The sequence below is a fragment of the Equus asinus genome, chromosome 1 (genome assembly GCF_041296235.1).
Source record: "Equus asinus isolate D_3611 breed Donkey chromosome 1, EquAss-T2T_v2, whole genome shotgun sequence".
NCBI classification, from domain to species: Eukaryota; Metazoa; Chordata; class Mammalia; order Perissodactyla; family Equidae; genus Equus; species Equus asinus.
In genome coordinates this window covers 78,369,642-78,395,922 of record NC_091790.1, presented here as the reverse complement: position 1 = coordinate 78,395,922, position 26,281 = coordinate 78,369,642, and the positions used below count along the sequence as shown (strand labels likewise).

The 26,281-nt window shown below is 41.5% G+C and overlaps 4 long non-coding RNA genes across 6 annotated transcripts in view; 2 read left to right on the top strand and 2 right to left on the bottom strand.

Annotated features, from left to right (window-relative positions):
• The window catches only part of LOC139041422 (uncharacterized), a 163,429-nt gene that overhangs the window by 7,809 nt on the left and 129,339 nt on the right, over nucleotides 1-26,281 (bottom strand). Inside the window, exon 2 of the long non-coding RNA XR_011496527.1 lies at nucleotides 331-522. This is a non-coding gene — a long non-coding RNA (uncharacterized lncRNA). The remainder of the gene's footprint in view (nucleotides 1-330; nucleotides 523-26,281) is intronic.
• On the top strand, nucleotides 485-17,598 carry LOC139041427 (uncharacterized). 2 transcript variants are annotated; one of them, XR_011496534.1, is made up of 3 exons: nucleotides 485-615; nucleotides 800-990; nucleotides 4,221-17,598. It is a non-coding gene; the product is annotated as an uncharacterized lncRNA (long non-coding RNA). The 2 variants fall into 2 exon arrangements; XR_011496529.1 differs by having other exon boundaries at nucleotides 800-17,598.
• Nucleotides 14,439-22,565, bottom strand: LOC139041412 (uncharacterized). The gene is made up of 2 exons (XR_011496510.1): nucleotides 21,190-22,565; nucleotides 14,439-15,109 (listed from the first exon to the last, which is right to left on the bottom strand). It is a non-coding gene; the product is annotated as an uncharacterized lncRNA (long non-coding RNA).
• LOC139041436 (uncharacterized) lies at nucleotides 21,522-26,207 on the top strand. Of its 2 annotated transcripts, none has more exons than XR_011496598.1 (2): nucleotides 21,522-21,642; nucleotides 25,537-26,207. It is a non-coding gene; the product is annotated as an uncharacterized lncRNA (long non-coding RNA). The 2 variants fall into 2 exon arrangements; XR_011496593.1 differs by lacking the exon at nucleotides 21,522-21,642 and adding an exon at nucleotides 22,723-24,728.

The following is a 26,281-nucleotide window of genomic DNA, read 5'->3' as shown; positions in this document are numbered from 1 at the left end:
CACCAAGAACACGGCTCCACTAGGGAGCAAAGATTCAGCCTGCTCTCCTCCTTCCTGCCGAGGTCACCGGGGCCTCCCGGAGCCAACCGGGGGAGGGGGCTGTCCCTCAGCCCCATCACGTCTCATCTGTGGTCAAGGGAAACTGCCACGGCTCGGTCTTCTTCGATCCCTTCCCTCCCTGGGGACGGTTCGGACAATCCTGCCACCAACGCCCTTCCTCTTGGCAGTCCGCACACCGATTAGCCCCCGACATTGTGGGTGGCCTCCTGGCCCCTCGGTGGGGGCCGGGGTTACTCACCCATGGCATATGCCCCCTCTCCCTCAGGATACCTTGAGGAGACTGGCGGGCCACAGCGAGCAGGGCGGCCTGCCTTTTCATCATCTTGTCTTCCTTTGCATCCTCAGCTTCAAGTCGGTTATGGAGCACCCTCCGTGCAGCCACTCGTAGCTGTGCGGGACTGGTAGCAGGACGGATCGCCAACTTTTGGAGTTTCCCACGGGTGTCTGGAGCACTTCTGAGATCTGAAACACGGATTCGGGATCACTGTACTGCCCCGGGCCTCCAGGTCCCAGTTTGTGTATCGCCTGAGGCAGTCCTGCGGCCTCTGGAACAAAGTGTGTGGGTGTGGTGGGGTGGGGGTGGGGGGGGTGGGCGCGGGGCGGGGAGGGGCGGCTCGGCTTTCCCCAGGGCCCTATTGGACCTGTCTGAATTTAGGCCATTTAATGGGTGGCCGGCTTACTCTTTTCATGGCTTTCAGAAGCAGACCCCAACAATATCCTCCCTTTCCTCCATCCCCAGGATCATTGGGATTTCACCCTGCCTCGCTCTCTGGCACAGCCTGTCCACCAGGCCTGCGGATGTCCGATCCTGGGTCATCTGCCTTACCCGCTTGTTCCCTGGCTTCGAACGGAACGGATGACTTTGCCTCAGGCATGCTAACCTTCTCCTCCAGAAGCCCACAATTCGTATGGGGTGAGAATTCATATGGAGTAAGTATAATAATATTGCTCATAATGTTATTTTTATTATTAATAGCTAACAATTATATAGTGCTTCCTATATTCCAAGCAATATTCTAAGTGCTTTCTCAATGTTAACTCTTTGAATCCTTGCAATTCCCCCATGAGGTAGGTATTATTTCTTTCAAATGAGGAAACTGAGGCACCAGAGAGAGGCTAAAACCAATATGTAACTGATAAATGAATTCCTCGATAAGGCTGAGTAAATGCAGGCTCTTTGTGTTCGGAGTCTTGGCTCTTGATACTCTATACCTGTTCTCCTGCAAGTCCTATGAAACTCAGAAGCTTGTACCGTGGTGGTGAGGCACAGGGGCTTTAAGCACACTGCTGAGTTCCAGAGCTGACTCCACCCTTGGCTTGGTAGTGAAAACAGTCCTGGATTTGAGAAGCTCAGTATCTACTGCCCTCTCCTCTAGGACCCAGTAGAGGTGGGGGATACAGATGCAAATGTTGGGAGACTTTTAAGTTCTAGGGGCAGGTTGTATCCAAAGAAGCTGAGGGCCTGCAGGTAACTTCTCCTCGCCAGTTTAGCACCTCCCCTACCCCTTCAGCCCCCATCCATGCAGAAAGGCAGCATGAGCCTGGAATCACTCAGGCCTAGATGGAAATCCTGGCTCTGAAATGCACTGGCTTTGGGTAACAACTTAGGCTTCATGATCAAGAAGGTAAAATCAGAGGAAGATGGTGCTGTTGAGTGAGCATCCCAGCAGCTGAGTTAAACGGTAACCAAAATGACTGCCTGACTCAGGGGCATAAGGCTTTAATGCACACACACTTCACATGTCCCAGGCACAGGCTAGACATTCTACACGGCTCCTCCCTTTTCATACTCCCAATAGCCCCAGGAGTTGTGTTGTTCTATACCCACTTCACAGATGAATAAACTGAGGTTCAGAGACCTTAAGTAAGTTGTACCAAAAGTTGGGCTTCTTTGAATCCTTGTTACCATTATGGGCTTAACTGTATCCTCCCAAAATTCATATGTTGAAGACCTAACACTTAGCACCTCGGAAGGTGATTGTATTTGGAGACAAGGACTTTAAAATGGTGATTAAGTTACATGAGGCCATTAAGGTGGAGCCCTAATCCTGTCTGACTGGGGTTCTTGTAAGAGGAGGAAATTTGGAATCACAGGGAGACATCAGGAATGCGCTCACACAGAGGGAAGAACATGTTAGCACAGTGAGAAAGTGGCCATCCACAGGTCCCCTACTATCAGCACATAATCAGGAAGGGCAAAGAGGTTTTCTGGTGCCATTTTGTCCCGAGGCTTTATCTCATATTTCGTAACTCCTAGCAGCTCTGAAAAATAAATGTTATGAATGTGGAAATATCAACGGATCTGGGACTTTTTCTTGCATTATTGTCATTTCTCAGAGGATCAGAAGATGTCATAGGCATAAGCCTGTCTCTCCTAAGAAGGCCTGGAAAGAAATTACAGAAAGTGTAGAAGGCAGGAGCTACTTCTACTATAGCTCATTTCCAGATTCGGGCTAATATCAGATCTTCATTGGATTATTAATGTTTCTTGAGAGTGCAGCTTCATCAAATTTCTCTTCCCTGCCTGGGCCTTCAGCAGCTGATACGGTCATCAGCTGTCTAGCTTGTGGCCCTGCATACCTATGCCTTACCTATTCATATGTCCAAAGTGACATGAAGCTCAGGACGCCATATTTTCTGATTTATGGTATCATTTTTGGAAAAGTTTTATGAGGTATAAACAAAGCAAACTAGTTAAAAATCTAACAATCCTTTTTATTTGAAGAGAATAAGATTATATGCCATTAGAACTCCTCTGCAAAACCCAGGACATATATCTCACAACTTGCTTGACATTTTTTTTTAAAGATTTAATTTTTTCCTTTTTCTCCCCAAAGCCCCCCGGTACATAGTTGTATATTCTTAGTTGTGGGTCCTTCCAGTTGTGGCATGTGGGATGCTGACTCAATGTGGCTGGATAAGCGGCGCCATGTCCGCACCCAGGATCCAAACTGATGAAACACTGGGCCACTTGCAGCAGAGCACGCTAACCTAACCACTCAGCCACGGGGCTGGCCCCCTTGCTTGACTTTTGATAGGTAAGAAGGAGATAGAAATTCTTACCAGTGGCTATCTGGTTGCTAGAAACAGAAACTGCCTTTTGTTAACATAAGCAAAAGAAATATCTTTAAAGGCTATGGAATGACATATAAAATTGAGGGAAAATAGAACTTCAGGAAGAACCCGAACCAAAAAATAATGAGAGATACAGAGACAGAGATAGAGAGGGGGGGGAAGGGAAGAAGGGAGGGAAGGATGGGTGGAGAAAGTGATAGAGTTAATTGAACAAGGTGGCCACAGCATAGGCTAAGGGAGGGGATGGGAGATTGACAGTAGTCCGTGATCCCAGAGAAGAATGTATTTATATACAAATGGAGGAAGGATACTGGACAAGCAAGTATAAGTGATTTTCACTAACAAAGCATTCCTAAATTACTCATAAGCATTACGTGACTCCCTGATTGTCACATGCACAAGTATTGCTCCATGAAATTCCTGCTTGGGGACTTCACCAAATGTCATCTATTTACACTCAACACCCATTTCCATCTCCTTGTACATTCTTTCTTGTGTTGCAGTACTTCCCATACTTGAGAGGGCTAAAAAGAACGTTTCCAAAACTCCCTTGATGCCACGGTTCCAGAATTGATTTAAGTTCCATCAATGTAATGCAGTTGCATGAGATTTGAAAGGCAGAAGGGGTAGTGAAGGGCAGCAGGGACATTTCGTATATTTATTTTCCGGCATTAGTAGGAACTCCAGGCCCTGGCAGGCATCAGTTTTTCCAGTGGCCAAAAGGCACTTTGCACTGCCTAGTCACCAACCTCATGGTCAGGGGCACGGAGACATCAGCCAGAATTTCCTGCAGTTCCCCCATCTCTGGACTACATCTGCTGAGGCCTGACCCTGAGCCTGAGCCTAGCAGCAGACACCAAACTCCATTCTACTAGCCCTTGCAATAATTCTGTGGATGTCTAATTTCCTATAGTAAAGCCCTTTCTAGTGGAGATACTTAAAGTAGTTTCTGTTTCCTGCATGCACCCTGAATGATACAAGTATCAAAAAGCTCCTTCAGTATCAATTTAATTTCCAGCTTTATTGCACCTTCTTTCAGTGCAATGATATGGTTCACCCATCTTATGGCTCCTTTCCTTGCACAGATGACAGAGTTTTCTTGAGTAATTGAGCAGAGCTTCCTCTGACTTTCCTACAGGTGAGTTGAGTTATTTTGTTCCTTGAGATCACTCCCATTTCCCAGAACTATTGTTGACTATGCTGCTTAGCTTCAGTGGTTTCTTTGTTGTGTTTCATCTCATTACTCCCAGAAATGTAGATGCCTCACCAGTGAAGAAAGACTAGGAGTGATGATTGCCTTGATGGCTGTTCTTTTAGGCCAGTTGGATCATAAAAGGCATACTTCTCCAAATATTATTATATCATGAAGCATTCTCTGGTGATAGCCCTTTGATAGGTACACTTATGGAAGAAGTTAGAGTTGGTATTATGCATTAGAATTTCAGTCACATAGTCCCTTGGATCTAGGAATCCCAAAGCTAGGGACTTATGTTACTGATATCTCACAAAAAATCCTCTCAGATTTACATATAAGTTTAGTGCAGGAATTTTTTTTGGTAAGTGTTTTTAAAAATGAAAACAGCAAAACGATCATTCAGGGACCATTTAATTGAATTACAGTATATTCAATTGATAAAAGTATTCAGCTGTAAAATAACATGGTTGGCCCAATACAGGAACATTTCCAAGATGTAATATTAAGTGAAATGATAAGGATGAATTGCACAAAATATTTAGCATTTAGCAAGTTTTAAGTATGACAGGTGAAAAAATATGCATTGGTGTCAACTACACATCAACTGTTCACTAATTCCCCTTGGGATCAAAATACTAGGTTCTGAGGGTTTAGAGTGGGGGGGTGGTATATCATTTTGTGTTTCAGTGGAGAAAGAGAAACATTACCAGGTATTTCAAACAGAGGGAATTTACAACAGGGGATTGTGGGTTGGTTATGCCAGGATTGGACGACTGAGAATGAGGGTATTCATTTCCTAAGGCTGCTGTAGCAAATTACCACAAACTTGGAGACTTAAAATAATAAGCATGAATGAAAAAAGAGAATGAAATATACAAAAAGAAGTGTATATGAGACATATAGGAAATGCTGACAATACTCAGTACACATGTAATCAACGTTTCAGAAGGACAGGAGGAAGAGAACGGAGCTAAAGCAATATCTGAAACAATTATGGCTGAGAAATTTCCAAAAGTGATAGAAGACTTCAAGCCACAGATCCAAGAAATGCTATGGATTCCCATGAAGACAAATACAAAACATTTAGAGCCCACCAAACATGGTATGGTCTAAGGTCTAAAGGGGTATTTCACAATAAGGAAGTGTGGGCCCAACTTTGCATCTCTTCATTGTGGGGCCTGTGAGTGAGGGAGAGGAAGAAGCAGCAATCATGGAGCAGGGCTATAGCATGGCTGCTGATGGGGGATAATTAGGAGGGAATGAAGGTGGCCTCAGAGGCTCATTGATCCCCTCAAACATTGCTTGAAGACCTGTAACTCAAGATTTGACAGAAAAATGGCTAAGAGTTTGCCTTCCCTTTTATCAAGGAAAAAAAATAGCTATAGTAATTCTTACTTACAACTACTTATACAAAGGGACAGAAAACCCAACTCAGTGGGTATAGACCATGAAGAGATTTTGTTTTATGTAAGTGCAAAGTCTGGCAGCAGCAAGCCTTACAGGTGTGGGTTGATCTAACCATTCAGGTGTCAAAATCAAGGATCTGCTTTCATTCTGGCTCTCTGTTCTGCTTTACTTGGTGTTGGCATAATCTCTAGGCTCTACGTGGTAGTCCTCCAACTTCTCCAGGTGGGCACTCCTCTGCAATAGCAAAATAGCCATGGCAGCTATGTCATCATATCTGTACAGCTCCCTCTTTTGGTAGGTCCTTCTAGGAAGGAGAGAACATTACTAGCTAAGAAATTATAGCAGATATCTCCTCTCACCTCTGAGGCTCAGATTGAGTCTTATGCCCATCTTTGAACCAAGATCGTGATTGAGATACCACGTTAGTCTTCAACTAAGCAGAGACCAGGTTTAGAGTTGGAATTGGGGGTTAATACTACCAAACCACAGCACTGGGATGGGGGAGGAGTGGTCTCCACAAAGCAAAATATAGTTGCTAACAGTAGAAGTGGGTAATCACCAGAGGAGGAACAAATGCTGAAAGCCAAAAAAAAAAAAAAAAAAAAAATTAACTCAAATCACATGGCATGACACTTGACCCACTTCTCTTCCCTTTTCCTCCTGGGTTAGCTCGGCTCTGTTCTCAACTGTTGCTTGAATGCACCAAACACCACGCCCTTGAGGCCTTTGCTCTCCCCAGAGCTTTATCCTGGAATGCTCTTTCCTCAGACATTTGCTTGGCTTTCTCCCTTGTTTTTCTATTCACGGCTCTATTTAAATGTCACTTCAGAGAGGCCTTTGGTGAATTCCCTATCAAAAATAGCAACTGCATTTCTATATACCCCCATAATTGGCTTTGGTTGTGTTTATAGCATTTATCACTATTTGACATTATTTTATGTCTCTCTTTGTCCTCACCACTGGAACGCACTCTCCCTGAGAAGATTCTCTCTTGCTCATTGTTGTATCGTGGTGCCTAAAACAGTGCCCAGCATGTAGTAAACATTAAACAAATGTTTGTTGAATGAATGAATGCGTTAGAATCCAAGACCTAACCCCACTTCTGTAATCTTAAGCAGGGAACTGAAGCCTTTATTGCCTCTGTTACCTTATCTGTCAAATGGAGATGCTTTCTACCACAGAGCATTATTCTTCAAGTAAGAAAATGTGTGGGAAATGTCTGGCATGTACAGATCTTTGATATATATTATTCTCACAAACATATATATTGATGTATATATATATATATATATATATATATTCTCACAAAGCTTCATTCAGTGGACCCAATGAGGCCAGAATCCTTTATTTAAATCAGTTGTTATCGACCCTGGTGTCACTTTAGGATTACCGAGGGAATTCTTCACAGGTGCTGAGCTTGGTTCTCACCCTGAGTCTCTTATTTAATTGGCCTGGTGTGACGCCCAATCATTGGCAATTTTTAAAGCTCCCCAGCGGGGTCTAATATGCAGCCAGTGCTCAAGACCACTAGTTTCTAGTCATTGGTGGGCTGATGGCAGGGCTGGATGTGTAACCATCAGACTCATGGAAGCATTGTAAAACCTGGCCCTTCCAACACCTGGAAATCTCTAGAAGCCAGCTTGGCTTATTTTCTCCAGTACAAACCTTCAACTGGCAGACTACACAGATGATCCTTCCCACTGTGTTAGAAAGAAAAAACATCAGCCCTGCCTCAGATTTCTCAAATGATTTTTACATGTGCAAACCATGACCTGTTTCCACGCTTGTAGATGTTAGGGGGGAGAAAGGGAAGCTTAAAGGAGACCAGGGAGACTAGTGTGTATTTTCTTCTAAAGAAACTTTTAAAAGTGCAGAGAAACTGGCCTGGGACAGGGTCTAGGATCTAGATCTTATACTAACAGGGATGATGCATGTGAACAGTGCCCAGGACAATTCCTGGCCCATCGTAATTAGTGTTCAATTAAGCAAACTAGACTTGCCTAAGGTGTTATGATAATAATGACACAACAAACAATGAATCCTTTTTTTGAGCATCTTCCCTGTGTTAAGTATTTTAGGTAGGTAATTTTTTATCTCTACAACATTACGGTAAATCACTGGTTTTCTCCCCTTTCACAACTGGCAAAATTAGGATCTGAAAGCTTGCAGCTGGGAGAGGGAAGACTCAAGATTAGCATTCAGGGCTGACACCAAAGTTCATCTTCCTGCCTGTATACTCTATACTGTTTCTAGAATCCCCTTAACTCTCAAACTCTATGACTCGGAGCAACTTGGACCTTTTTCACCTGCAGTAAACAGAAAGCTTTTCCTTCACTTAAAATAATGTAAATAGTGATAAATGCTAGGAATACAACCGAAGCCAATTGTGGGGGTACTGGGTTAGAGATGCTGTTCAAACCTCATCCCATTCAGACCCTCTGACTATTGATAGGAGAGGGAAAGTGGAAGAGAGAGGTTTTGCCTGATCTTTGAGGCATACACCTGTGTGGAGAGAGGGGGCAGAAATGCCTGGTTTTCTGTTAAGAGGTAGGGCCATGGGAGGAAGCTGCTGCCCACTCCTCAAACTGTGCAAGTCCTCCTGATTCAGGGCAGTTCTACAGGCTCTTGTCTCTGCTTATCTGGAACTCTCTGCTCCTTGTGAACACCCACCATCACCTTTGCCTAGAAATTCCTATTCACCCTTTGGATCCACAGTTTAAGTGTCACTTCCTCCAAGAAGCCTCCTCTGGTTCTCCACCACTCCCACCCCTACCCTAAAACAAAATATTTTCACATCTTCTTTTGTTGTGTTTATGGTAGTTTGTAATTAAATAATAATTTTGAGTAATTGTTTAGCGCCTACCTCCCCTTTGTCAGCTCCATCAGGGCAGGAACCAGATCTTTCTGATCTACCTCCATATCCCCATCGCCTAACACAGTGCCAAACACATAGAAGGGCCTCAACATTTTATTTGCCTGGCTGTAAGTGTTACAATGAAGAGACCAAACTTAACCCTTCCATTTTTTCTATCTTTCTCAGGAAACAGAGGAAAGGGAACCTCTGCCACTCCAGTGCAGCCTGACATTCCTGAGATGACTCAAGACACAACTAAACAAATGGTATGCACCTGGGTATGTGGAGCTTGAGGAAGAGCTTCACTCATCTTTCACCTTCTATTCTCTGATGCTGGGTAGGGTCCTCCTTTCTGGTTTTTTTTTTTTTTGGTGTTGTTCATTTATTTTTTTAATGATTGGCCCTGAGCTAATATCTGTTACCAATTTTTTGTTCTTCTTCTCTCAAAATTCCCCTAGTACATGGTTTTATATTCTAGTTGTAGGTCCTTCTGCTTCTGCTATGTGGATGCTGCTTCAGCATGGCTTGTTGAGATCCATTCCCAGGATCTGAACTGGTGAAGCCCTGGGCTGCTGAAGCAGAGCATGTGAACTTAACCATTCGGCCACGGGGCTAACCCCCCCTTCTTGGTTTTTGGTTTCCACCCACCACCGTGATGTCAGACTCTCTTTGACTTTGAGAATCTCCTCTGGCAGAGAAGGGAGGTAGAAACCTCTTCAAGTGTGGGGTGGTTCCTGCCTTAGCTGATATCGCTGCAGAAACCTCTCTCCACAACCTGGTCATGGGCTTGGCACCTGCCGCAAGAAATTGGACCTGTAGCATGTGCAATGGTTCTGAAGCCTGTGACCAATCCTCCCACTGCCATCAAAATAAAGGGTGGTTCTGAGACCTATTTCAACTTTTTTTTTAAAGATTTTATTTTTTTCCTTTTTCTCCCCAAAGCCCCCGGTACATAGTTGTATATTTTACTTGTGAGTCCTTCTAGATGTGGCATGTGGGATGCTGCCTCAGCAAGGTTTGATGAGCAGTGCCATGTCCGCACCCAGGATTCAAACCAACGAAACACTGGGCCACCTGCAGTGGAGCGCACGAACTTAACCACTTGGCCACAGGGCCAGCCCCCTATTTCAACATCTTAAATTCAGCTTCCAGAGACTGAGGGTGACCTTTTCCCCAGACACCACATTTTAAAATGTAATGGGCTCTTTGATTTTGCAAACAAAATCTTGCAAGCAGTTAAATTACATTTTTAATATTCCCAGCACTTAGCCAGGAAAAGATGCAGACAGAATTGAAAAGCATCCTGAGGTTTTCTGTCGTTGTTTTTATTTAAATGCCCAGATTAGACCATAATTCATCTCAAAATGGCAGGAGGCCTCTTCAGGCACTTCACACTTCAAAATGTCTTAGAAAATCATGTCAATTTTGGCAAGCCTCTTGCCATGCCAGAAACAACAGCAGATGCTTTTCTCCTTGAGTATCATCTATTGTGAATCAGATTATTAAAAAATACACCTTGCTCTTTTATTTTTGCCTCTGTTTTGAGGATTTTATGGCATCTCTGCAGTAATTGATTTGTGTCACATTCCTGCATAAGTAGCATTCATTGTCCCACTTTTTAGAAGGGGGAATTGAAGCAGAGGTGTGGTAAACCAACTTTCTTATGATCCCGGAGAAACTCACTCATTCATTCACTTGTTCATTCAGTAACCATGTCTTGAGAACCAGCTATGCCCTGGTCACTAACCAGACCTTGAGGATACATAAACGACTATCTCACAGGCCAGTCTCCAGATCTCTGGTAGAAGAGAGAGTCAATAAATGATTACAACATTCCACGATAAGTGCTGAGGTGGATAAAGGGGCCACAAAGAATCGCCCCTCAGCCAGCTTGTCTGTAAGAGAAGGCTTCCCACAAGAAGTGAAATATGAGTCAAATCTTGAAGGATGAGTAGGACCCCAACCATCCAAGGCCTGAGTGGCAAGAAGGGCTTTTACAGCAGAGGGAGCAGCATGCACAAGGCACAAAACAGCTTCGTGTTTTCTGGTTTTAGGTGGTTGGAGAAAAAGATGTATATGTGGGATTGAAAGAAGATAGGCAAGAACGAGAACGAGAACAGTCTTACATGCCAATCACGGGACGTGGACTTCCTCCTGACACAGTGGGACGAAAACAGTATAGAGTGTGTTAGTACTCACTCACTTACTTAGTTCAGCCTAATTCAGGTTCATACAAATTCCCCCTTTCCCTGTCTTTAGTGGTCAAAGAGAGTGTTGATCTATCTGAAGAAATATAAAATTATTAAAATCACTTTTTCAGATCCAAGGACCTCTTTGAACTGTCTAAAGTCATCCTGCATGCAAATGTGCATTTGCCTGGGTAGATTATCTAAAGCCTTCGTTGGATTTCTCAAGTGATCTAAAGCTCTAAAAAGTATAAGAATCACTACTCTGTTTATTTTATGAAAACTTTCAGCCCTTCCCAAAGTTGATTTTATCCAAGTAGAATTCTTTTATATCAATCTCTTAAAATTTACTGGTTGCTTGTTATCCATGTGGGTACCATATCATGTACCATTCTATTATTTCAAACAAAACAATTCTTCACATTTCCCAGCAGCAGGTTAATCCATGTTTGTTAACCAACTAAAACTGGACTTCTAATCTCAATTACTATTCTTTAGACCTATGGGATTTTCATACTTTCTATGTGAGAAGTTTGAGACAAAGGTACTATATTGGAGAAATACAGGTATTTGAATGTTGGGGGAAGCACAGATGATTTTCAAAAGTTAGAGTCATAATTCTATGGTGAGTTAGTTAAGATTATTTGGATTGAAATTAAGAGAAGAAACTCTACTAAATTTATTGGAAGGAGAGAGAAGCGTATTATGCTACCTAAGGTTAGAAATGTAACAAGTAACAGTGAAGTAAAATCAGGGACTTGAACTTCATCATGACGTCCTATATCTTTTCTCTTCTCTCTGCTGTTAGCTTCATTCTCCCTCTCTCTCTCTCTGTCCGTCTCTATCTTTCTGGACAGATCAGCCTTTTCTCATTTCCAGTACACAGTGTGTAAAACCCGTGAGAGTTCCTACCTCTCACACAGAATGATCTCTGTTTGTATATCCCTCTGTCTTCATCTCTCACAAATCGTTCCAAAATCACTGAACAATGAGTGCATTGGTCCCTTTGCATTAGATACCCAGTCCTGCACTGTACACTTAGATATGGCTGTTCTGTCCCTAACCATATGGCTCGGCAGGAGAGAAAATTCCTGGAAAAATGAAGTTGTGAAGATCAAACAATGGATGCCACTCTGTACATGGTAGGTGACAGAATGCCTGTCATGGCTGCCGGGACTAGGTTGTCCATTATTCTAAAAACATCTCTATTTTGCAGTAGACATGAGATTAGGATGCCAAACTGAGCTAGACATAACCTCTACATCTCCTTATAGTTCTGTGTCTACCATTCACTGCCTGATCTCAGTAAGTCACTTCCACTCTCTGGGCCTCGTCTTCCTTAGTTAAATTAACAGGACAGACAGAACTAGAAGTTCTTTATGGTCCATTACAAGGAGCCCATGAGCCTAAGACAACGTCACTATTCTTTCAGTCATTCTTTGTCAAGAACCTCAGGCTCATTGTCCAGAGGTTATTCCGTGGAGAAGTTATAAGCAATTCCTGAAGACCCTCCTCCATGAATCCCACTAGTATAGAACGTCAAGAAAAATCTCAACCAGTTACAAAAACCTTTTCTTTGTGAAAATCAGAAATGCAAACTGATTAAAGTCATGATTTCACCCTTCTCTTAAAAACATAGAAAACATTCAACACAGTAATTTACATCCTGGAAGGCTTCACAGATGTAGTCCTATAGCACTCAGGACTTGAAACCCATCCTCCAAGCTTTACAAAGCCAGACATTACAGTAAATCTCGCTAGCTGTATGGCCTCATCTTTGGCCAAGAGACTGGAGAAGATCTAGGTGGTGAATGTGTTGCCAGTGAGATAGTTGTGTTGTTTTGGTAGAAAACTCTAGAAGAGGATCTGCAGCCAGAAAACCCTACTGCTGAGACTTCAGCCTCCAAAGATCCCCCAAGCTCTTTGAAAATCAGGCCAGTCTCACAGCCTTTCCTGAACCCAGTGATGAAGAACGAGTCTGAAGAATCGGAGACATGGATCAAAAGGTTCAGGAAGCTAGAAGATGCCCTATACTTGTGTGATCTGAATAATGCAGGTGAAGTGCGAAGCTTAAAGCTAATAAACTTCTGTTTGTGTTTTAGTCTGAAAGTGGTGATCTCATTTTCTTTCACTTGTTAACAAACACAATTTGTATATAACCCACGTGCCTGGCACTGTGCTGGGCGCAGTCAGGGAATACAAAGATGGATCAGATGTGTAACCTCCACCAGGTTGCTTAAAGTTTCTCTGTGTCTCTGGAGGAATCCACTTCACCACCTGGGTCTAACCCACAGTCCAATCTTGCAATTCCCTTGATTGACATTTTCAGCATGCTTGCTAACAGACTGAACTCCAAACTTCTTAGCAAAGCAAAACCTGATCCTTGTCTACCTGACCAGTGTCTTCTCCTTCAGTTGCTATTCTCTCAGCATACCCTATCCTGTCAGAGTCAACAACGTGCCTTCCTCAAATGTGATTTCTCCTGTGGCCATGCCCTCCATCTGTGCTGTCTGCCTCTCCTTTACCTACCTCACCCCCTCCCAACTCCCCGTCTTGTCCAACTGGCTAATTAATGCCTAAACATATTTTACGTTGGAACTCCACTCCACTCCTCTGAGACTCCACAGACAGATCTAGGCCAACCTTTATCTGATCACTTAGAGTTCATTAACATCCAGTATCATATTTGATATATTGTATTTTTTCAATCGAGGGCTTGTTACTATCTCACCAGTAGACTATATTCCCTTTTTATCCCCAGCATCTTGTGCAATTCTGTTCAACACTTTTTTTGAGGCAATAAGTAAATAAATAAATGTACATAAATAACTAAATCCAAGATGGGAGGTGATAAATGCCATTAGGGTGTGCTACGTGGGCATTCAGAGAAAGGAGGTTCCTTCCCATAAGGTGATCAGGAAGTCTCTGGTAATATGGGACTGATCATTAGAGATCAAGCGCAGTTTGTATACAAAGGGATGAAATGGAGCGCCCTCTCTGGCAAAGGTGCAGGTTAGCCAAGCAAAGTTATGTATGAAGCTCAAGGCAAGGAGTTTGCTTTGTATAAAATGTAAGGACTATTAAGAAGAATATCAAACGGTAGAAGATGGGACCAGATCCAGGAGGATCTTAGATGCCAGACCTGGAGATGAAGATTTCATTCAAAGATAGTGAGTAGTAGTGAGGGTTTCTAAGCAGGGGAGTGGTATGATCAAGTTGTACTCCAGAAAGTTGGTGTTTCTGTGCAGAATGAAGGAGAAATTGAAAGCAGGAAAAGGAGGAAGGAGGCTATCGGAGTGTCCAACTGAGAGAGAATGTAATCCAGAACCAGGTCAGAGGCCTGCAGAAGGGAGGAGCACATACAAAAGCACATGGGCTGAAATTGTTGTACTTAATCACACGCTGTGGCTCGTGAAGACTTAGTGTCCCCTATGTGGCTCTGGAAACATGAAACTTGTAGAAACAGAGATAAGAGTGGTTGTTTTCAGGGGACAGGGGGAGATGTTTAAAGGGTACAAACTTTCAGTTTTCAGATGAATAAGTTCTGAGGATCTAGTGTACAGCATGGTGAGGCTAGTTAATGTAGGGGAGGAAGACATTTCCTCTTCCCAAATGTGGGTTCGTCTGGCCGGAGAATGAATTAAATTCACCTGAGACAGAATAACAAGAGAAAATTAAACAAAGCTTTATGAGGAACCATGGCCCGGGGCCTTTCTTCCCGAAGGAAGAAAGGGCACCAAAGAAGTGGGGTGCACAGAGTGGTTATATATCCCCAAACAGGGTGTTTCACGTATGATTGAAATGTCCCTTTTACAACAGTCACGAGCCTGCTCTGTCAGCACAGCCCTTGATGAAGGCAGATAGGTCTGCTGTCTCAGTGAACGCTGCGGGGTGGCAGGTGTGTTGCCTCGGGGCTGGGGGATCACAGATGAGCGCAGCAATCAGTTCCTTGACTACAGAGAGGGAGGCACCTTTACAGATAGAGATTTACCTTACAGATGTAAATGTGTCCTAACAAAGGGCAAGTTCCACTCCTCAGAGCCTCCTTCCCTGTCCCACTTTATCAAAAGCAATCAGCCTCAAATAATCCTGATGCCAAAGAGACATATCTTGGGGTGGCCAATTTCAGGTCCCTACAGTCCCGCCTTTGAAACTAAAAGTTTCACAATCCAGAAGCTGAGTGGTAGATTGTTTCATCTCACTGAACACATTTCTTAGTCCTGGTAATAGATCAGTCCAGTTAAATTCATTTTAGAAGGTGGCGACGCAGGTGGGCTCCCAAAGTTAGGCCTTTATTTTGGAAGCAAGCAATCAGGTGTTTAAGAAGTATTTCTATGGAAATAAAAAGAAAAACAAGGTTAATGGTTGGAGCAAATTATAAACTAGTTCCTGAGTCCAGGAGGCAGCCAGTCAAGAAGACTTCTGGATGTCGGAGTGAAGCATCTTTAGCAGCTTGAAATGTCTCTGATGATGTCATCAGGCATTCAGATATCTTTCTGAGTGGCTTACAGCTTACACAGCAGCAGACAGGAATCTCTCAAGTTTTTATCAAGTCATTCAGCTTTAGTTTGCAAGGCTTCAGGAAAAAGAGCAGGTTCAAATCTCAATGATTCCAAATGAAAATGAGGAAAAGATTGAAAACATTAGTTTAGAGATTTGTAACCAGATATTTCAGCAGAAGAATTCAGGATCCAGTCCAGTTCACAGGTGGAAAAAAACCCTCAAAGACAGTTAACAAAGCTAGGATCTAACATCCACAAATGTGTCTTATAGCTTTTCACTGAAACGTAGTTCTTCTCTCTAAAATCACCCTCATTTTTACCAAAGATAGCCAAATTAAGACTAATTCGTTTGCAAAATAAGTTTAGTTTCAAGAAACTTGGCCCAATTATTTACATAAGTGCAGCAAGAATAGCAGTTGATCATATAGGCTCTTACATCTGCTTTGCTGAAATTTTTTATGAGGAATCTCAGATTGAACTTTAAAGACCTCTCGAGGCCAGGAAAGCCACGCCAAGGACTTGCTGTCAGATTTTGCCTACAGTACCTACAGATTTGGGTGGACTCCTCTCTTCTTGAGTTCCCCCAAAATATTCCAAGTTTCCTTACATCTGCCAGATAAGCAAGCTTCCTTACTTACCGGGTAAGATTGCCATAATCTCTATACACAAGGTACCAGGCCCATGTTTCCAAGTGGCTTTATTTCCAGAAAGTCAACCTTATTCCTCAAAGGCAGTATTGTCATATCTGAGTCTGTACGTTTCTCTCAAATATGACATTCCAGTCAAAGCCTTGGTAATACAACCAATGTCCTGTTATAAGGAGGACAGATTCTTATTGAACTTATGCAAATAACAATATTGCCATGAAACAACCATACTCACTCACTTACTAGGTTTCCAAATTCTGGAGGGATCAGGTAGGGAGAAAAAGATAAATGTTTCAGTTTTGTTCACAAAGGTATAATTTCACCAAATTGGTAAGTCATAGTTAGCATAAGAGAAAAAGAGAGAAAGATCTCCTTGAATCTGAGAAAACAAAGCAACACATCAAAAACAATATTTCAAACAAAAGTCATAAAAAAATTATAATCATCCTCAGTTCATTCAGTCCCATATAATCAGTTCTTGATCTTAATCTTCTGTTAACAGTTTTATGGGGTCTTCAGTTTCTCCACTAGATTTCTGTACTTTCTTACCCAGTTCAGTTCTGTGATCTGAAAGTGTGTCAGAAACCTGTATTCCAGAGTAAGTGTCAGAGTCCTTTTTATGAATCCCTCTGAAGATGAGACATATTTGCAAAAGCAAAAAGCATCAGAGTAAAACAACTGACTGTAAATAACAAAAGACTTAAAAATGACAATTGACAGAGAAACTTGGTTATTTCTGTGATATACAACACCTTAAAATGATAGTTAGAATTATGGCTGATAGCCAGGACAGATCAGAATTTTAGGAATGTTATATAATTTTCAAAACACTTATATCAATAACATTTACCCACATAATACCAGCTAAGAAAGATTATCATCACTTATATGACAATGCTTCCAATGTAATTTAACAGACCAATAAGCCTAATTAGTTTAGAATCTTCCACCTTATAGGAAGAGAGAGCAAATTTCTCTGTGAAGTCCCAGTGGCCCTCTGAAAATCCCCAGAGAAATCCTCTTCCTTCATCCAGGTCAAAGGAAAGCCTTTATTTCAGGACTTGAATATTTTTGAGGAAGAAGCTTGTCAAAAATATCAAAGGTTTTAAAACATTTGTGAAACAATGCTCAGGTATCAACAGCAAAAAAAAGAAAAACCTTAATAGAGAGACCTCTGTCTTTTTGCATAGGAGATTATCTTAACCAAACATAGATCTTCTTCTGGAAACTTACTCAGAAGGAAAAACCTTTTATAATTTCTTTATCAAGAGCAGACGAAGAGTTTAAGAAAATTATCATTTTTAGAGAGAAAGCCAAATTCTAATTCTTGTACCAGTTTACTCTTTCATATTAAAACCCATTTACCTAATTAGATTCATTTCAATCTTAACCAACTTGACCAGGTACAAAACTCTTTTCAGAATTTCTATAACTTTGTTTTACATTCAGAATTTGTCCCATGCTTGCTTTCTTACTTTCTAGTACTTTAGGACAAATTTATCTTTCTTAATCCAACAAAATATTTCCATTCTTTATACCGTCTTTACTAAAAACACACATTTTACTTTCCTTGAATACAGAGCATTTTCCTTATTAATTTCCAGTAGCTTTAATTACATGTGTTAATTAGACTTTTAACCCTTACAGACCATAGTAAAAAACTAAAAACTAAGCAATTAAGAATTATCTTTTATATCAGCATTCTAAACACTTCATAATTTCTAGAAACATTCCACTTCACAATAAAACACAAGGCATACTTTCTAATAGACCCAAATGTTTTTAGCCTCTTTGCAATAAGAAGCCAAAAGTAGATAAACTTACATTTAATAATTAATGTCTAATATCTTATTTGGAAATGATCTAGTTACTCAACGAATTTTATCATTTAAATTAACCTAGCAAAACTTCAAAATTTCAAGTTACCAAAGATTTTGGAAGTTATTTTAAATACACATACCGTAAACTACAATTATTGCTAAAAAAAGTTATCTATAAACTCTTATTTCATTTATATCTAAACCATTTGTTCCCAATAATTATGTTTAGATTACCCACAAAAACTTTGAGACATTAGACAAACAGCTATCATTTAAAGTTATTATGCTGACAAATTTCTAACAGAAAACATGAACTTTTTTGACTAGTGAACCCAGGCTGCATGTTTGCATCACATCCAAATACTGACAGCTCTTTAGGACATGCCTTTTCAATCAAACAAACAAAGTTAAACTTTCATTAACCAAAGATTAATCCATATCATCTTAACTTAAAAGACATTGGGTTAATTTCCATTGCATTTAGAATTTATGTAAGCGCTGACTTTAATCCAATTAAACAGAGCTCTTAGTTTGGGCCATATCACCCGGGGTAAAAATATCACACACACATAGACACACACAGACACAGCACTTCCACAGCAATTGTTTTAAAAATCACTCCATGAATCTGGTACAATACAAAACTCCCTAGTTATGAATCCAAATTTTGTTCTGAGCCTTTTTACTAATATTTCTGGAGAAGACACTCAAGACGCTAGATTTTTTTTCTCAGCAAGGGCACACTTATGACCTTTCCCCTCTTTTTTTTTTCCTTCAGTCTTAGGATTAGTGATGGTCTAGATAGTAGTTCCTGGAGAGGGGAGATGATAATCCTTTTGAGATAAAGGAACTGGGTGGAATCTGAACTGCCTCTAGAGCTGTATGTCCAGTCTTGCAAGGATTTTCCAAGGACAGTTGGAAGTTACTGGGTTTAACTTAATGACATTCTAGATTGACCTGCCTGTCCAACTACATCACAAAGGGACAGAGAAACTCCTCAAGTTTTCTCCAAGCTGGAGTTTCTGGGGCATAAGCCATCCAACTGAAAGCGTTTCCAACTTTAAAATGCACCCAGGGGGTGAGTCTCTTAGGATGCTTGAGGCATTCCTCATGGTGGTAAAGCTGGTGTCCAATTGACAAGGCCAGAGAAAGGGTGCAAAGGTGCCTGACCGCAGGCATCAACATAGTTATAAGATCTAGTCAAATCCCACTTAGCCCAGGGCACTTAGTCCCTGAGCCAGCACAGGTGAGCCAGGCAGGGAAGCAGGAGGCAAAGGCCTGGAGAACAATGGAAAAGAGATCAGGCCTCACCCTCATGGCCTCTTCCCCAAGGGTTATCGAGATAGAGGTCACACAGCAGTTCCCGTGCAGGGGCACACAACACCATCAGGACAGTTCACAGAATAAACCACAGGTCTCCTATTGTCATAACCAATTCAGTAGGCACCTAAAATGCTTAACAAGTCGATCGCCAAGAGAGGGCACCCCACGTGGTTGCTGGGGTGATCAGGCCCAGAAACCAGAGTGGGGGCTCCCAGAGGTCGAGCCTTTCACACTTTAAAGATTTCTTTGTTTCTCAATTGCAAAGCTCAAAAAGAGCCCAAAAATGGTCACTATCACTTTAAGAGAGAGGAAAGAAAAGGGTCCATTACCTTGAAAATCTCCCGAACCTAGGGCAGCATCCTACTTGTTCTGCCTGTGGGGTTCCTATAGCAAGGGATGATGGGGCGCATCCCTCTGCATTGCATCTCTTGTATGCCTTCCCTATTATGCCTGGCAGTCGTTAAGTGCCAGGTGAGTTGTCCCAAAGATCAAAGAACAGAGAAAAACCGTGAAGAATTTTTCCTCCGGTCTGGGGGACATTCTACCCAATTGCATCCTGGACCCATTCTCCCAAGAAGGGGTTCCCATACTCAACCAAAGGTTAGAGTTTGGTACTTGCCTTGAACCGGAGTCCTGATTGGGACTTACCCACAGTTCAGAGAGTGATCAGGTGCCAGAGGAAGGGATCCCAATCCAGCCTTAGGAAAAGAAACCTTCCACAGGAGTCTTGGAGATTGGCGACCATCCTAATGACTTAAGTGGCCGACCCGTGCCCATGTAAAATTTGTCTATTACAGATAGAGTCAGGAAAGAATGGATTAATTCATTTTCCATCACCCTCAGGCTTAAGGTACTGATTCTATTCAGGCTGAATGCCACGATTTGCCCCATAGAGTAGCCATGGGCAAGCAAACATGGATTCATACAGCTGTCTGAGAAGGTTCCCGATGGAGCAGTTAATTTAGACCCATCCTTGAAAAAGAGAAAGGCACAAGGAAAACTAGAACTTCGGCTCCCAAGCTGGTGAAGCAAGCTGGCTCAGCAGCCAAGGAGTCAAAAGAAAGACTTCCTGGGCTCAAGGCCTGGAAATAGCGTTCCTCTATTCAAATAGCGTGGGTACAGGGCCTATGGGCAGTGAAGAGCTGCAGCATGGCAGCAGGACCCATGGCCAGGACTTAACAGGTCTTAGTCTTATAATATTGCATAAGGAAGCATTCCCAGAAAGACGCTTTAAAACATACTCAAGCAAAGTTGATATAACCTCTTCATAAAAAGAAAATCAGCTCAAGCATTCCAACCTTTACAATCTTAACACATAGACCTTTATATTTCACCAGTTCAATTATAACCTGAGTCAGGGTTTAAACCTAGTTACCATTTTCTTGTGTTTCCTTTTCAATTTGGCTTTTTTTCATAGATACCAATAAAAATTATGATGAGAGCTCTCACAATTTTTTTCCCCAATTTAGAAGTTTTCCGAATTTAAATGATCCATCGTCTGGCTGATTTGACGAGTAGGATCTTAACAGCGACTCAACCAAAGCTTAACCAAGGACAAAGAGGCGTCCCCAAAAGAGATCCAGAAAGTTCACTCCCAAAAATAGCCTAAGAAAGTAAAGGCAAGCAACAAATGTTGAGACGACAAAGGCCCCTTATGAAAGCAGTTGGGACCTCTTATGACAAACTTCCCCGAGAGCTTACACAGCCAGACAAAGAGAGCCAAGCTCTCAAGACAAACTTTCCCAGAGCCCCAGTCTATGTGACTGGCTGCCAAGATGCATGCCGGTACATGCATCCTCCAATGGCGGAGACCAGAAAGGTCACAAAGCCAAGCTCTCAAGACATACAACAAGACAAAAAGCCCAGACAACAGGCTTATAGAGATGCCTGTGTTGTATGACAAACAAAAAGACAGAGACAAGGAAAAGTCTATCTCTGGGAGGAAAAGGATCTACAACCAGTGAGTACTCAAATCCTAGAGTCGCTGAATCCGAGAAGCTAGCCCCACCAACATTTTCTCCTGCTAATCTAAATTTAGAAGAGCAAAAACCTCACCACTCTTGCTTCCTTTGGACTCTGCAGGCAGAGATCCGGGAGACTGATGTGGTAAGAACTCTTACCTCTTGCCGGCTCTCGTCAGGGGTCTGGGATCTCTCAGCCGCAGCAGTCTAGGAGCAAGCAGTGTCCAGCCAGGGAAATTTCAGCCTGCCAACTACGCCAAAACTGTAGGGGAGGAGGACATTTCCTCTCCCCAAATAGGGGTTCGTCTGGCTGGAGAACGAATTAAATTCACATGAGACAGAATAGCAAGAGAAAATTAAACAAAGCTTTATGAGGAACCATGGCCCGGGGCCTTTCTTCCAGAAGGAAGAAAGGGCACCCAAGAAGTGGGGTGCCAGAGTGGTTATATACCCCCAAACGGGGTGTTTCACATGTGATTGAAATGTCCCTCCCACAATAGTCACAAGATTGCCCTGTCGGCACAGTGCTTGATGGACACAGCAGGTAGTGGTCTGCTGTCTCAGAGGGCGTAGCTGGAGGCAAGTCGATTGTCTGGAGCTGGGCGGTCACAGGTGAGCTCAGCAATCAGTTCCTAGCCTAAGGAAAGATGCTTAATCATTAAGAAATGCCAGCGTTGGGAGGGGGAGGGAAGTTAGTTCCAGGAGGTTACCAGAGTAGCACAATAAAATGCAGATTTTAAGTCCTTGTCTTTGGTATTGATTAAGAGTTTTTAGAGAGAAGGTCATCTCCTTTCTTCTTCCTGGTACAGAGAGGGAGGCAACTTTACAGATAGAGATTTACCTTAAAAATGTAAATGTGTCCTAACAAAGGGCAAGTTACACTCCTCAGAGCCTCCTTCCCTGTCCCACTTTATCAAAAGCAATCAGCCTCAAATAATCCTGATGCCAAAGAGACATATCTTGGGGTGGCCAATTCCAGGTCCCCACAATAACAAAAGAAAATCAAAAGAGACACGGGAAATTGAGCTTCTGAAAAGGCCCGAATCAGTTCCCGAATTTGCAGCCTTTCCTCCAGACTCTGGTTGGCTTCGTGCTGTGATTGCAATTGCTTAACAAAGGGGGTATCCCAAGCCAGATTGCTAAGGCGAAAAGAAAGAAAGAAAGAGAGAAAGGAAAAAAAAAAACTGGGAAAACAAGTTTTTTCACCGTGGTCTGCTATGACAACACCTAAATCAAATCTAAGGAAAATCTTTGTTCTATATGTCTGTCTGTATCTATATATGTTACAAATGTGTGATACTTTACCTCCAGATGGTACAATTTCTAAAGAGCTCTATTCCTTTGACTTAAAGTAAACACTTACAAAAAAGTTTCTCTAAGAAGTATTAACCCAAATGTCTTTCAAGTTAACATGACATAGATTAATCTTTGCTTAATGAAAGTTTAAGTTGTTGGTTTGATTGAAAATGCATGCCCTCAAGAGTTGTAGGTATTTGCATATGATGCAGGCATGCAAGCCTGTGTTTACTAGTCAAATAAGCTCAGGTTGTCTGTTAGAAATTCGTCAGCAAAATAACAGATATAAATGATCAGTTTTGTCTGATGTCTCATGAGGTTTCCGTAGGTAATCTGAATATAATTGTTGGGAACAAATGATTTAAATAGATAAAAGTGGATACAATAACTGTTTTATGGTTTGTATACTTGGGGAAAAAAAACAGCTTCGAAATTCTTTTTGGTAACAATCTTCAGTTTTGCCAAGTTAAGTTAAATGATAAAAAATCTGAGTATCTGGGTCATTTTTGGATTGGATAGAACACTGAAACATTATTGCCAGACGTATCTAAGTTTATCTACTTTTGCCTTCTTATTGCAGAGAGGCTAAAAGTCTTTGGGTCTTTTACTGTAAAGTGTGGGGTGTTTCTAGAAATTATGAAAAGTGTTTAGAAGGCTGATATAAAAGACAATTCATAATTGCTTACCATTTTCGTGTTTCCTACGGTTTGTTAAAGGTTAAAGAGTTCTAATATATGTGATTAAAGCTGCTAGAAATTAATAAGAAAAACAGCTCTGTATTTAAGGAAAGTAAGGTGTAAATTTTTAGTAAAGAAGGTATGAAGAATGGAATATTTTTGTTTGATGGGTTAAGAAAAGATAAACTTGTCCTAAAGTACTAGGTGGAAAAAAAAAAAAGAAAGACTTTGGGACAAATTCTGAAGGCAAAAAGAAAGTTGTAGAAGGTCTGTGAAGGAGAAATTCTGAAAGGAGTTTTATGCCTGGTGAAGTTGGCTAAGATTGAAATGAATCTAATTAAGTAAATGGGTTTTAATATGAAAAAGTAAAGTGGTACAGAAATTAAAATTTGGTTTTCTCTCAAAGGATAATTGTCTTGAACTTTTGGTCTGCTCTTGATAAAGAGGTTATAAAAGGTGTTCCTTTGAGTAAGTCTACATAAAAGACAAATCCGTTTTGTTAGTATAATGACTGAGGTCACTCAAGACTTTTGATTGTTTCTGTTGTCACTTTAAATGGACACCTGAGCATTGTCTGACAGTGAGCGTTGTTTGAACAAGTGTTTTCAAATCTTTTGATATTTTTGACAAGCTTCTCCCTCAAGAATATTCAAGTCCCGAATGAAGGCTGTCTTTTAACCTGGTAGAAGGGGGAGGATTTCTCTGTGGATTTTCAGACGGCCCCTGGGACTTCGGAGAGACATTTGTTCTCCCTTCCTGTAAGGTGGAAGATTCTAAACTAATTAGGCTTCCTTGGTAGCTTAATTTACATTGGAAGCATTATCAGATAAGCGATGATAATCTTTCCTAAGTGGTATTATGTGGGTAAATATTACTGATATAAGTGTTTTGAAAATTAGATAACATTCCTAAAATTCTGATCTGTCCTGGCTATCAGCCATAATTCTAACTATCATTTTAAGGTGTTGTATATCAGAAATAATAAGTTTCTCTGTCAATTGTCATTTTTAAGTCTTTTGTTGCCTACAGTCGGTTGTTTTACTCTGATGCTCTTTGCTTTTGCAAATACACTCATCTTCAGAGACATTCATGGAAAAGACTCTGACACTTACTCTGGATTACAGTTTTCTGATAAACTTTCAGATCACAGAACTGGACTGGGTAAGAAATTGCAGAAATCTAATGGAGAAACGGATAACCTCATAGATCCTCCTAACAGGAGCTTAAGCACAGTAATCAATTATACAGGACTGTGTGAACTGATGAGGATGATTATGACTTTTTATGACTTTTATTTGAAATATTGTTGATTCTTTTGATGTTTGTTTTTGTTTTGTTTCCTCAGATATAGGAAATCTTTTCTCTTAGGCTGACTATGACTTACAGCAATTTACTGATAGTATACCATTATGAGCAAAACTGAAACATTTATCTTTTTCTCCCTACCTGATCCCTCCAGAATTTGGAAACCTAGTAAGTGAGTGAGTATGGTTGTTTCATGGCAATATTGTTATTTGCATAAGTTCAATAAGAATCTGTCCTCCTTATAACAGGACATTGGTTGTATTACCAAGGCTTTGACTGGAATGTCATATTTGAGAGAAACGTACAGACTCAGATATGACAATACTGCCTTTGAGGAATAAGGTTGACTTTCTGGAAATAAAGCCACTTGGAAACATGGGCCTGGTACCTTGTGTATAGAGATTATGGCAATCTTACCCGGTAAGTAAGGAAGCTTGCTTATCTGGCAGATGTAAGGAAACTTGGAATATTTTGGGGGAACTCAAGAAGAGAGGAGTCCACCCAAATCTGTAGGTACTGTAGGCAAAATCTGACAGCAAGTCCTTGGCGTGGCTTTCCTGGCCTCGAGAGGTCTTTAAAGTTCAATCTGAGATTCCTCATAAAAAATTTCAGCAAAGCAGATGTAAGAGCCTATATGATCAACTGCTATTCTTGCTGCACTTATGTAAATAATTGGGCCAAGTTTCTTGAAACTAAACTTATTTTGCAAACGAATTAGTCTTAATTTGGCTATCTTTGGTAAAAATGAGGGTGATTTTAGAGAGAAGAACTACGTTTCAGTGAAAAGCTATAAGACACATTTGTGGATGTTAGATCCTAGCTTTGTTAACTGTCTTTGAGGGTTTTTTTCCACCTGTGAACTGGACTGGATCCTGAATTCTTCTGCTGAAATATCTGGTTACAAATCTCTAAACTAATGTTTTCAATCTTTTCCTCATTTTCATTTGGAATCATTGAGATTTGAACCTGCTCTTTTTCCTGAAGCCTTGCAAACTAAAGCTGAATGACTTGATAAAAACTTGAGAGATTCCTGTCTGCTGCTGTGTAAGCTGTAAGCCACTCAGAAAGATATCTGAATGCCTGATGACATCATCAGAGACATTTCAAGCTGCTAAAGATGCTTCACTCCGACATCCAGAAGTCTTCTTGACTGGCTGCCTCCTGGACTCAGGAACTAGTTTATAATTTGCTCCAACCATTAACCTTGTTTTTCTTTTTATTTCCATAGAAATACTTCTTAAACACCTGATTGCTTGCTTCCAAAATAAAGGCCTAACTTTGGGAGCCCACCTGCGTCGCCACCTTCTAAAATGAATTTAACTGGACTGATCTATTACCAGGACTAAGAAATGTGTTCAGTGAGATGAAACAATCTACCACTCAGCTTCTGGATTGTGAAACTTTTAGTTTCAAAGGCGGGACTGTAGGGACCTGAAATTGGCCACCCCAAGATATGTCTCTTTGGCATCAGGATTATTTGAGGCTGATTGCTTTTGATAAAGTGGGACAGGGAAGGAGGCTCTGAGGAGTGGAACTTGCCCTTTGTTAGGACACATTTACATCTGTAAGGTAAATCTCTATCTGTAAAGGTGCCTCCCTCTCTGTAGTCAAGGAACTGATTGCTGCGCTCATCTGTGATCCCCCAGCCCCGAGGCAACACACCTGCCACCCCGCAGCGTTCACTGAGACAGCAGACCTATCTGCCTTCATCAAGGGCTGTGCTGACAGAGCAGGCTCGTGACTGTTGTAAAAGGGACATTTCAATCATACGTGAAACACCCTGTTTGGGGATATATAACCACTCTGTGCACCCCACTTCTTTGGTGCCCTTTCTTCCTTCGGGAAGAAAGGCCCCGGGCCATGGTTCCTCATAAAGCTTTGTTTAATTTTCTCTTGTTATTCTGTCTCAGGTGAATTTAATTCATTCTCCGGCCAGACGAACCCACATTTGGGAAGAGGAAATGTCTTCCTCC